This window comes from Chenopodium quinoa, unplaced genomic scaffold (genome assembly GCF_001683475.1).
Source record: "Chenopodium quinoa cultivar QQ74 unplaced genomic scaffold, ASM168347v1, whole genome shotgun sequence".
Taxonomy (NCBI): Eukaryota; Viridiplantae; Streptophyta; class Magnoliopsida; order Caryophyllales; family Amaranthaceae; genus Chenopodium; species Chenopodium quinoa.
The window spans coordinates 5,273,781-5,286,527 of record NW_018744301.1 but is presented as its reverse complement, the minus strand read 5'-3'; the positions used below and the strand labels follow the sequence as shown (position 1 = coordinate 5,286,527).

Below are 12,747 nucleotides of genomic sequence, written 5' to 3'. Positions count from 1 at the left end.
ATTTTAAGTGTCGATTGATAATTTCGGGCCTTTTTTGATTTATTATTATTTGGGCTAAAATAAGAAAATAAGCAAATAAAATAAATAAAAGGTTTGGGCCAAAAATAAATAATAAAACAATAAAATAAAAAAGGTTTCGGCTGAAATTAAATAATAAATTTGGGCTGAAATTAAAACTATAATTTTACCAAACATCAAGACCAATCCATGGAATGTTCAAAAATACGAATTTAATCAAATACGTTTTTTTTAAGCACTCTCGGGATTAAATACTGAACCCGACCAATAGTGGCGATGAAAGGTTGTTCATCATCGGGTTTGGTTTTGGGGAGACATTTTTAGGTGTCTACAATATTGAAGCTTGGGTTTCACAATTTCTTTCTCTACTCTCACCTCTCTAGGTGTCTCAATCACAACCTCACTCAAAGATGCACAATTTCTCTCATCCTCTATCAAGACCTCCTTGGAGACATCCTTAATTTCACTCTTCCTAGGCAAACTCTCCTTACCTTACCAATCCTCAAGAACCTTACCACTCCTTGTAACAATAGCATTCACGGGTCTCTTAGGATCTAAGCCTTGGGAAGGTAAAGAAGAAGGACTAGCATGGTCTTTCAAAGCATTGGCAAGTTGAGAAATTTTGTTTTCAAGCATCTTATTATGAGTCATCACCTCATTGAATTTCTTGTCACTTACGGCCATGAAAGTGCTCAACTTGGTTTGATTTTCAATCACTACTACAAAAAACCCCTATCGAGTCGCCTCTAAACCATCTTACACATCGCTTCAAGGGGGACACTACAGGCACCGACACAATAGGTACCCCCTTATGTGTCGCTTATGACCTGATGCGTTAGGTTGGTTTACGAGTCGCCTTTTTCATTACAAGTGATGTGTTAGGTTAGTTTATGAGTCATCTTTTTCATTACAAGTGACGCGTTAGGTTGGTTTATGAGTCGCTTTTTTCATTACAAGTGACGCGTTAGGTTGATTTATAAGTCGCCTTTTTTTATTACATGCGACGCGTTAGGTGTATTTTATGAGTCCCCTACTTTTTATGAGGCGACGCGTAAAGTAATTTTTTTAAAAGTATAATTTTTCAATAGCATGCCTAAAATATTTTTTTTTTCCTTTTTCATCATTAAATTCACACTTACTACTATAATTACAACCTATGTAGGACTTGAACCTACATCTATGTGCAATAGCACATTACTCTACCATTTGAGCTAATAGGCTTTTGAAAATTTCTATGGAAAAACATCTATAAAACTACCATTAGAAATATCAACATAAACATAGACATCCTAGAATAACAAAGACAAGTGACAACAAGCTTTGACCATCATGCACCAACAATAGTAGAGAATTGTACCCCTTATACCTTTAATGATAAGACTACTGCTAAACAAATTAATTGATTGTAATTTGAAGATACTACAATATTTTCAAAAAGCATCATCAATCTATAAACAAATTAAATGACATTATACTAACAAAGATAGTTATACAATTCCATAAAAAAGTAATAAAAACAATAAAAATCCCTCGTCCTCTATAGCTAAGGCTTAGAGACCTGCATATAAAGTACAGTTTATGAATAAAGGAAGTGCAGAACATAGTTTCAGTTTATAAGCAGTTACTTTTGGGAAGATTATAATCGGTAAGATAGTTATGAAAAAAAAAAAAAAAAAAAAAAAAAAAAAAAAAGAAACAACACTAGCAGCAACATCATTTTGCAACACCCATGGTCTTTCAGTTTTTATACTTAAGTTTAAAATGACAAATGAAAGTTAATTGATTAAAAGAACGGAGTACACATAAATGGGTAGATCGATCTACCTTTCAGACATGCATTTCCATCATAGGATCTGTACTGATCACTTTATAGTAAACAGTTCATATAATGTTGCACATTAGACAGGACAATAAAGCTACCAAAGAACAGAACTTACCAGTTCTTATACAATCCATCAGGGGTATATAATGCGAGTTTCTTGAACTTTGGTTCAGTATTGACAATGTCAAACTGGCAAGGTAACTCCATCTACATAGCACAATCAAGAGACAAAAACACATCAAATCACACCCTAGCTTCATCAAATAAACTGCAACTAATAAGCAACAAAGAAAAATAAATAAATGTGAGTAAAAAAAAAAAATCAATGATTCAACAATTCCCGATAAACAAAAATGCATCAGAACCGTGTTACTGAAGCCAAGCTTTTGCGTAACAAGTGAAGTCCTAGCAATTGAAAGTAAGCAAAGAGCACTAAAAGCTTTCAGACTTTCATAGATAAGCATTGGCCATATGCATTGCTCTAAATTCTTCAGAGCAACAACAAATGTGTTATATATGATTTCAGTTTGGTAGTAATAAACTTAATGAAAAGAACACACTGATATAATACTTGCTGCAAAGTTACAACTCATCCAAAGCATGATAAAGGGGACAGAAGAACAGAAAAGAACAAAAAAGATGAACTAACACCAGCATGCATGAAAGGCTTTCCTCCATATATATTCAACTACAAGATGAGACTATAGAAATTAACATAATCCTGATCAATTTGGATTTATAACCCATGATATATAATTCATGTAACAACAAAAATTAAAGTCACAAACTTAAAAGAATATGAATCATTGTTAAGGTACCAAAAAAACAAAACAAATTAAACACCTCAAAATTCATATAATGAGCTTCAGTTAGACAACAAAATTATCCAAAATAATGAAGTGGGGTTTACCCGAAACAAAGAAAATCAAAGCAAAATTAATAATTGTACCCCAGAATTATGGAACCCTAACTTAAGATTTAGGGATTGGATCCATTAATTGAGCATCAAAAAAAATGTAAATGATTAAATTTTGAACCGGGTATTCCACAAATCTTGTAAACCCAATTCATGGAACAAAAAATACGATGGGAAAGTAAGAACTCTAGTCAACTGAAATCAGTTGCTTTGTATTAAACACCCTACAAATTATAAACCAATAAATTAGGTGAAAAAAATTGGGTAAAAAACACTGAAACCTTCACTATAGCATGCTCAAATGAAATTAGAGGAAGGTATAGTATGTCGCGGTTGGAGGAGGTGAAAGCGCCGCGGTTGTAGGTGAAATCTATCGCGGTCGTCGAAGGCGGTGGTAGCCTCTGCTACTGTTGGAGGAGTAGAAGTCGCCGCTACCGTTGGAGGAGGTGCAAGCCCAGATCAACACTCTTCACAACTCATATAATTAATATCTTAAGATTTTTAATCTGAACAAAAAAAAAAAAAAGCAACCACTCCGTAAGATCTAAATATTGCAGACATAGTCCAACATTAAAAGATGGGTATTTGAAGAAACTCCTCATACCCAAAAAAAACCGAAACCCAAAAAATCGAAGCACCATTGTCGCCATCGCCGCCACCATGGCAACCACTAGTGAATAAGGAGAGAGAAGAAAGGTGAGGGTGGGCCAGCGGTGGTGAAGGGGCAGTGATAGAGTTAAGAATGAAAGAGAATGAGCAATATAGAGATAGATCAGAGATATTGGAGTAAAGAGATAGAAACAGGATGAGGAGAGAGGGAGAGGGAGAGGAAAGAGGATGCAAGAGACTGAGAGTGAGGTACACTGAGAAAATAAAAATAAGGGGTAAAAATAAAACTTAGCATAGGTGTCTCCTGTAATAGTAAAAGACTATATGCAACTCGTAAAGTAATACTTTATGAGTCACACATAATAAAAGACTAGACGTGTATAATTTACGTGTCGCCTATTATAGTGTAGGTGATGTCTATGACTTTCAACTCATTTTTAGGTGTCTTTTTTATCTATCCTTATGTGTCACACACTTTGTAAGAGGCGACTCTAAAACCTTACGCGTCACCTATTAATTTGAGGCGACTCTAAAAGGGCGACTCCTTAAGCTGTTTTTGTAATAGTGAATGATTTCCTCCAAATTAGTCTTAGAAGAAGAGGATTGTGAATAGGAATTATCAACTTGAGTCTTTGGAGCAAATCCGGGTGGAGGGCCTCTTTGAGCATTATTTAAAAAAAATTGCCTCTCCCTTGATTGTTCCAATTACCTCTATTTTGATTTTGACCATAACCTTGATTATGGTTACCACCACCTTGATTATGATTTCCATAACCTTGGTTTTGATTACCATAATTTTGGTTTTGATTTTAGCTACTATAACCATGATTGTTATAGTTACCTTGAGAACCTTGGTTCCCTTGGTTCCTATAACCACCACCTTGATTATAGTTGTCAAAATTACCTTGGTTTTGGTAATTCCTATTTCATTGACCCCTTTGGTTATCAAACCTTTGCACATTAATATTGTTTGACACATAGTTCACATGTTCACTCTCATTGTTATCAAAATCATCATTACCATCCGGAAAAACATAAGGGCAATTACTAGCATCATGATCATATGAACCACACACATCACAAAACAAACAACCACTAGGCATGTTACTAGAAGAAGGAGGGGGTGAAAGTTAGAAGGAGTACCTCTCCCCTTAAATTGGGAGGGAAGACTTGGAGCTTGGGAAGAAGAACTCTCCAATTTTTCCTTGATTGATATCACTTCCTTCCCCAAGTTTGTCATTTGTGAGGAGATATTGTTGATTGCATTTAAATGATCAACCGAGTACACCGAAGATCTACTCTTGCTAGTTGATTCTCTCTCACCATCTTGCCAATCTATATAGTACCTCACAATTTACAACATCCTCAATGATGTCTACCACTTCTTCTTTCGTCCTATTCATGAGGGGACCTCCGGCTCCCCCATCAAGGCATGACTTGCCTTGGGGACTTTGGCCTCCATAGAAAATTTGAATAATTCGATAGGTTGGAATTCCGTGGTGAGGACACTCCCTTTAATACTCCTTATATCTCTCCCATGCTTCATAGAGTCTCTCACTTGGATTTTGTTTGAAGCCTTGAATCAAAGCTCTTACCTCCGCCATTTTCTTTTGTGGATAGAAACGAGATAGAAATTCTTTTGTAACCTCGTCCCATGTCGTTAGAGAATTCGGCTTAACCTCCTTGTCTAGCCATTCCAAAGCACGCCCAATGAGAGAAAAGGGAAAGAACTTGAGGCGGATGAATTCTTGGGAAACTCCGTTCACCTTGATAGTATTACAATATTTTTCAAATTCATTGAGATGATTTAGCGGGCTCTCATGCTTGGCTCCACTAAATTGTCGCCTCTCTATCAAAGTGATCATAGCCGACCTAATTTCAAAGTCATTTGCCAGTGTTGTAGGTGGAGCAATTTCACTCTCAAATCTATATGCACCGAGAATCCCCAATTCTTTCAATGCCACTCTCGGATTCTCTCCCATTCTTGCTTGTTCCTCTAGTGGCGGTTCTTCCTTACTTGAAATGCTAGAGCTCAAAGATCGCCTAGCAACCCTTAATCTTGTAATAGTCCTCTCAATCTCCGGATCAAATGGCACTAGTGAATGACCACGTGCTCTATGCATACAACTCACAAGAAATGATTAGTAGCACGGCTACAAGTGTAACCTAAAAGAGAAAAATCTTTTTGTTTTTTTTTTAGAATGAAATAGACTCAACAGATACAAAAAAGCACCAATGTCATTCCTCGATAACGACACCATTTTGACAAGAGGAAAACTAGGTCGTCATCTAATTCAAACACTTAACAAATCCTATACAAGTATGCGGTAAGTCAAGGGTCGAACCCAAAGGAATAAGTAGGAACTATGCTATAGTCTATTGTCAAGCTAAATTGAATAATATCAATGGTTGAGGTTGGTAACTAGGATATCAAGAATCAAGGAATTCAATCAATATGCTAAACACTAGGGATATAGGTTCCACATGCAAGCTCAATGATTATGCTAATTGATAGATCACCTAATTGATTCAAACATTGCAAGGGACAAACAATAGTTTCAATCAAAGGGATTTAAAGGTTATCTCCTATAAACCAAGCTAGGGTTCACTATGAATGGCTAACAAGGAGAATCACAATCAAATTCAATCAATTAAAGCAATTCTCAAATCAAGGGTTCATGTCATTGAAATTTGCAATGCAATCTAGATTAATCTTATAGGTTGATCACTCCTAGTCTAATTAATCACATGCATGACTATGTCAACCAATTTAATTGCAACAATTCAATCAATCAATGATTATCAATTAGAAAAAATCATCAATCAAGCATGCTTCCCCTTCTCCCTAGAAACTAATCTACTCACTAATCATGGTGAAATTGAAAGAATAAACAAATTCAATCACAAACGTATTCATTTCAAGCTAAATCAAAAGGAAAATCAATCAATCAACAAATTCTCAAACCTAAAGCAAAATCCAAACCAAACATTCAAGCATTAAAGAAAATTGCAATAGAAGTAAATTCAAAGGAAGGAAATCTCACAAACTTTCATTGGTATGAAGAAGAAATCCAAACTTTATTGAAGCAATGTTGTAATACAAATCAAATCCAAGAATTCCAATCTCTACTTTCTCTCTAACTTCTTTCTAGTTTCTCTCTCTAAAATCTAAGCAAATGAAATATTATCTAAAAGTTACCCTTCAAAAGGATTTACAAGAGTATTTATAGACAAAGAAGAAAAACAGATCGGCCGCGCCCTCTCCAAGAATATCCCGCGGGCGTGGAGAAATGGGTACAGAACCCATAACTAACTCCGCGGACAATCTGGGCAAGACCCGCGCCCACGACTAAGGGCGCGGCAAATGCCCTGTTCCAAGTGATGACAGGGGGGTCGCGGTCTCTCCAGATTCTCCGCGCCCACAGCTAGACCTCGGCTAGGGCGCGGAGAGTTCCTGCCAAAAACCATCAACTTGATGCACTTTATCCGCGCCCGCGGCCCTCAGGACCCGCGCCCGCGGCAATGAATAGATGCAGAGCGCCCTCTCCGAGCCCTCTCCAAGAGGCTTGAATCTTCTTTGCTTAGCCCTTTTTGCTCTTCTTGATTCTTTTGCAAAGCCAACTCCTTAAGCACCTACAAAAGTAACCAAAGAGAGAAAAAGAGAAATATAAAAGAGAAACACGAAGAAAACCACATAAAGGAAAGTAAAACACGAAGAAAGAAGAAATAGAGAAACTAAAGGAGAAAAAACCAAAATCATAAAAGAAAACATGAAAAATAGGGTGAAAACATCCTAAAAGACTACCCTATGAGTGCCATAAATGACACTCATCAAGTTGTCATTTGAAGTTGATCTTAGCACAAAAATCCTTCAAAACCCCTTTCAAATACTCTTACATTCAACTCTTAGACACTTTTCCTTGCTTCTTTCATTCTTCCTTCATTGATTCATTCTTGTCAGAGATTGCAGCAAAGATAAAAAATAGAAGGATGGTTTCATTGATTATAAAAGGAAGATTACAGAGGAAAATTCTAGAGAGAAGTTTTACATGAGAAGTTTTTACAGGATATTTGTGAATGAATTTAAAATAGCTTTAAGAGTTGTATTTATATCAGTTAGTTGTAACTAACTTTGTAACATAATTTATTCCTTTAGCTGATGTCAGCAATCCAATTTAGTCATGCTCTTTGCGTGTGCTTGTCCAGCTCAGCTTCCACTTGCTCATCATTATTAGTAATCTCAACACCCCCACTCAAACTATGCATTGTGTTAACCATGCCTAGTTTGAGTAATAGTTCTTTGAACTTTCCAGAAGGTAGTATCTTAGTGAAGATATCTGCAATCTAAGCATCAGTAGGCAAATATAATATCTCCAATAACCCTTCTAGCACCTTGTCTCTTGTAAAATGAACATCGATTTCAATATGTTTAGTTCTTTCATGATGCACTGGATTTTTGGCTATGTGTATAGCACTCTGGTTATCACAGTGTAAGGTTACAGGCTTCAAGTTCTGTACTCCTAGTTCCTCCAGCAGTCTCACAGACCATGCCACTTCACTTGATGCTGAAGACATTGCCCTGTACTCTACTTCTGAAGAACCTTTTGACACAACACCCTGCTTCTTTGACTTCCAAGTTATAGGAGATTTTCCCAGCAATAAAATGTAGCCTGAGATTGATCTTCTACTCTCTAAGCAAGCTCCCCAGTCTGAGTCACAGTATGCTTGCAGAGTGAATATATCTGCACCCCTTAGAAGAATACCTTGTCCATTTGTCCCATTATGTTGCAATGCCCTAAAATGAGGCATTCTAGGCTCTTGAAGAAACTGGCTGAGATGCTGTACAGTAAAGGACAAGTCTGGTCTAGTGTGTGTGAGGAAATTCAGCTTCCCAATTAAGAATCTGTATTTACTTGGATCATCAAACAAATCCCCTTATGTTGCTTGTAACTTGAGATTAAGAGGCAAAGGAGTCACAACTGCTCTGTCATCTTGTATTCCTGCATCCTTTAACAGCTCTCTTGTGAACTTCTTTTGTGACATACTTATTCCAGCATCCATGTACCCAATTTCCATACCAAGAAAATAACTGAGACTTCCTAAATCTTTAATGCTGAAGACAGAATCAAGTTGCTCTTTTAATCTACAAATTTCCAACTCAGCACTTCCTGTAACAACTATATCATCAACATATACTGCAGCAATAACAACATCCATATCCATTCTCTTGATGAAAAGAAAATAATCATTCTTTGATTGTTCATAACCCATAATCCTCAATTCCCTCACTAACTTGGCAAACCATTGCCTTGAGGCCTGTTTTAGGCCATACAAGGATATGACAAGTTTGCAAACCTTCTTTTCTGGGTTATGAAAACCTTCAGGAGCTGTCATATAAACTTCTTCAGTGAGGTCACCATGTAGAAAGGCATTATTGACATCTAATTGATGCAATTGCCACCCTTTATAAGCAGCCAGAGCAAGAATTGCCCTTACAGTAGCCATCTTTACCATTGGAGAAAAAGTCTCATCATAGTTTATCCCCCACTTCTAGTTGTAACCTTTAGCCACTAATAATCTTGCTTTAAACCTTTCCATAGACCCATCAGCTTTGAGTTTAATTCTGAAAACCCATTTGCACCCTATAGCCTTCTTCTTTGCTGGCAGAGAAACCATAACCCAAGTATTGTTTCTTTGTAAAGGAGCAAGTTCAGTATTCATAGCATCAATCCATCTAATATCCCTTATAGCCTCAGAGTAAGATAAGGGTTCACGTAAGGCTTCAGCAACTGATGCCAGAGCATGAATGGAAGAAGGTATGTGGCTAAAATGAACAAGCCCACACCAATGTGTATGTGGGTTAATTGCATCACTAAGGTTACAAATAAAATTGTCAAAGTGGGAAGGAAATTTGGTAGGTCTAGAGCTTTTTCTGACTGGTGGAATAGGACTCACAGCATCAGAATCAATTGGATCAGTGGGGATTGATCCAAATGAATTTTCAGTGGTTGAAGAGGAGGGAGAGGAAAGAGATTGAGAAATAGGAGTAAAAGAAGGAGGTGTCTCAGAATCCCTAAGAATCATGGGAATAGAATCAAAAGAAAAAGAAGAAAAATTTGTAGTGATAGGAAGGAAAAATTTGTGGTTTGATTTGTTTGATGTGTTTGAGAGATGAAAAGGAAAATGTTGTTCATGGAAGACAACATCTCTGGACACAGAAATTTTAAGAGACTCAAGATGTAAAACTTTATAACCTTTCTGTTGGGAAGAGTAACCTATGAAAACATGTGATTCAGCTCTAGGTTCAAATTTGGATCTATGATGCTTTAATGTAGAGACAAAACAAAGACCCAAAAAACTCTCAAGTGCTCTAAAGAAGGGGGTGCACCAAAAACCTTCTCATAAGGTGAACAATTCCCAAGAACTTGTAAGGCATTCTATTTATTAAATGGACAGCACACAAAACACACTCACCCCAGAACTGAATTGGAAGTTTGGCCTGAAAGAACAAAGCTCTGGAGGTTTCAAGGAGGTGTTTGTGTTTTCTCTCAACAACCCCATTTTGTTGAGGTGTATCCACACAGCTTCTCTGTTGTGTTATTCCCTTTTCAAGAAAATAAACCTTTAACTCCTAATCCGTGCCATTTATGGCACCTTTAGGATATGTTTTCTTTATATTTCTATGCTCCTTTGTAGTCGTTTATGTCGTGTTTTTAGAGAATAATGCTCGATTCGCGTGTTTTTGTGTTAGTTTAAAGAAATGCATGCTTTTAATGGCTTTCTTATCATTTTATTCATTTCTCGACTATTTCTCTTGCTTCTCTGTTTCTTTGTCTTGTTTTGTAGGTACGTCGCGGGCTATATACATGGGAATTGAAAATAGCACCCACTAGGATCAATATGCACTTTTCGGAATTGAATTTGAGTTTGAAACAAAGGAAAACGAAGGATTGCAAAGTATCAAATAGGACCTTTGTGCATTGTTTTAGTCATATCTCAAGTTCTACATATCGAATTAGGATGATTCAAGTAGGGTTGGAAACTAGACTTGAAGAGCTTTTCAATTACAGGTCGCACGCCTTCATACAATTCTTAGATCGGAAGTTACAGCCTTCTGAAGTTGGCCTTGGAAAACTGCCGCGGGCGCGGGCTACAGTACTCGCGGGCGCGGGGTTGCTGCAGCTCCAAAACTGCCGTATTTGGGCAGTAAGCACCCGCGGTTGTCCCGAGGGCTCCCCGTGGGCGCCGGCTTGGGCCGCGGACACGACTATCGGGGTGTCCGTTCCCCTCCGCGGGCGCGGGTTTCTGGGTCTTTTACGATTTTAAGCTTCTTTTCTCCTTTTGTTTATATAGTTTTTGGTTTCCTTTATTCTTTATTCATGTAATTCTTTAGTTTTAGAATAGTTTTCTCTCTCTTAGGTTGAGAGCTTCTCTCTCTAGATTAGGCTAGATTAGGAGTAGTTTTAGAGAGAGAAAGTGAAGGATTTCAATGGTGATTGAGAGATTGAAGATACAAGGGTGACAATTGTGTTCAAGTCTTCTCTATTATCAATGAGCATTCTTAACTCTATCTCACCTTATTGCTTTGTTTAATTTCATGTTTGTTTGGTTTAATTTTGATGTTTGATGCTTGATTAGTGTAATTGTTCTTGGTATTTTGTTGATTCTTGATTTCCATAGTTGTTAGTTGATAGATGATGATTCTTGAATAGTTGTTTGGCTAGGAATTGGGTGAAACTTGTATGATTGATTAATTGTGATTAATTTGGGAATTGTGTTGATTAATTGTTGAGATTAAAGTGATTAGTGAAGGTTTTCATGTGTGTAATTCAATTAGGCCTTGAGAATTATGCTAGATTGCATTGTAATTGCTAATGACATGAACAATTGATTTAGGAATTGCAATTATCGATTGGTTTTTATTGTGATTCTCTTATTTTGTTATTCATAGTGAACCCTAGCTTAACAATTAGGAGATAGCTCTTTGATTCCTATTGATTGCTCTTATCATTAGTCCTCACAACCTTTGATTGGCATGCTCTTCCCAAGTTGTTGCGATTGACATGATTACTTGTTGATCCCCGTTCCTAGTGTTTTATTTCCTTGGTTACTTGTTTTGTTAGTTGTTAGTATTCTCTTTTACCTTCGTCTTCGACCTAGCTTAGGTGCATAATTGAAAGTGCTTGAACATTACCGTTCATTTGGGTTCGATCCTTGACTTGCCTCTATACTCGTATTTAGGTTTGTTAAGTGTTTATAAATTTAGTTTGACCGAGGGAAGATTAGATAACGACTCCCCTTCACATAACTCAGGTGCATTGTCACTCCTAACCATCTTAACAATTTTGTCAAACTGATTCTCAACATACTAAACAAAGTGTTTAAAAATCTTAACAGCATCAGACTTATAATGCATAAGAAAAATCCAAGTTATTCTGCTAAAATCATCAACTATTGTCAAAAAGATTTTACATCCATTGTAAGTTGGATCAGGATTTGGACCCCATACATCAAAGTGTAAAAGCTCAAATGGAACTTTTGTCTTAATACTGCGAACTGGAAAGGACATTCTAGTCTGTCTAGCAACAGGACAGATTTGACAAAAACTATCTAAGGAACAATCCTTATTACAAATGTCACAAACTACAAAGTGAAGTTTACTGACTGGAATGTGACCCAACCTAAGGTGCCAAAGCTTGACTTTATTTGCATCAATACTATTGAAAGTAGAATTTGGTGTGGCTGCAGCAAAAGGTGTAGTGAGGTCTCTCTTTTCTAAAACTGAATCCTCCAGACAGTATAGCCCATTTTTAAGCTTACCAAGAAGAATTGGCTTATGTGAAGAGCCCTGAATATAACAGTCATTGTTAGTAAAAGTAGCATGACAATTCAAATCTTTGCACAACTTAGGTATAGAAATGAGATTATACCTAAAGTCAGGAACATATAACACATTTGACAAGGTAATTTGACTGTTCAGGGTTATAGTGCCTAAGTGAGTGATTGCTACTTGTTTCCCATTAGGTATAGTGATTAAGTTCTCTGTACCACTATATTGATGTAAGGTATCAAATAAGGAACTATCAAAACACATATGATCTGTAGCTGCACTATCCAATATCCACTTAGCATGAACTGAAGAAGTAAAGCGGAATTTACCTGCCACATGTGCAGATTTGTTGTTCAAGGCATTTTCTCCAGAACTTGTTGCTTGCATTTCTGCCATCTGCTGTGTAAGTTGATACTTCAGGAACTTCTCATATTGTTCTCCAGAAATTGTTACATCATTATCATGATTTCCACCTTCTTCATGATCAGTAAACTCTACATTTGCAGCCACTCTTTTTCCTTTATCAGTGTAGTTGCCTTTGTCATTGTAAGT

General features: G+C 36.8%; 1 long non-coding RNA gene across 2 annotated transcripts; it reads right to left on the bottom strand.

Moving 5' to 3' along the window:
- Window positions 1-1,366: 1,366 nt before the first annotated feature.
- Window positions 1,367-3,702, bottom strand: LOC110695538. Of its 2 annotated transcripts, XR_002506107.1 has the most exons (4): window positions 3,361-3,680; window positions 3,038-3,262; window positions 1,956-2,047; window positions 1,367-1,576 (listed from the first exon to the last, which is right to left on the bottom strand). It is a non-coding gene; the product is annotated as an uncharacterized LOC110695538 (long non-coding RNA). The 2 variants fall into 2 exon arrangements; XR_002506106.1 differs by having other exon boundaries at window positions 1,956-3,262; window positions 3,361-3,702.
- Window positions 3,703-12,747: the final 9,045 nt, after the last annotated feature.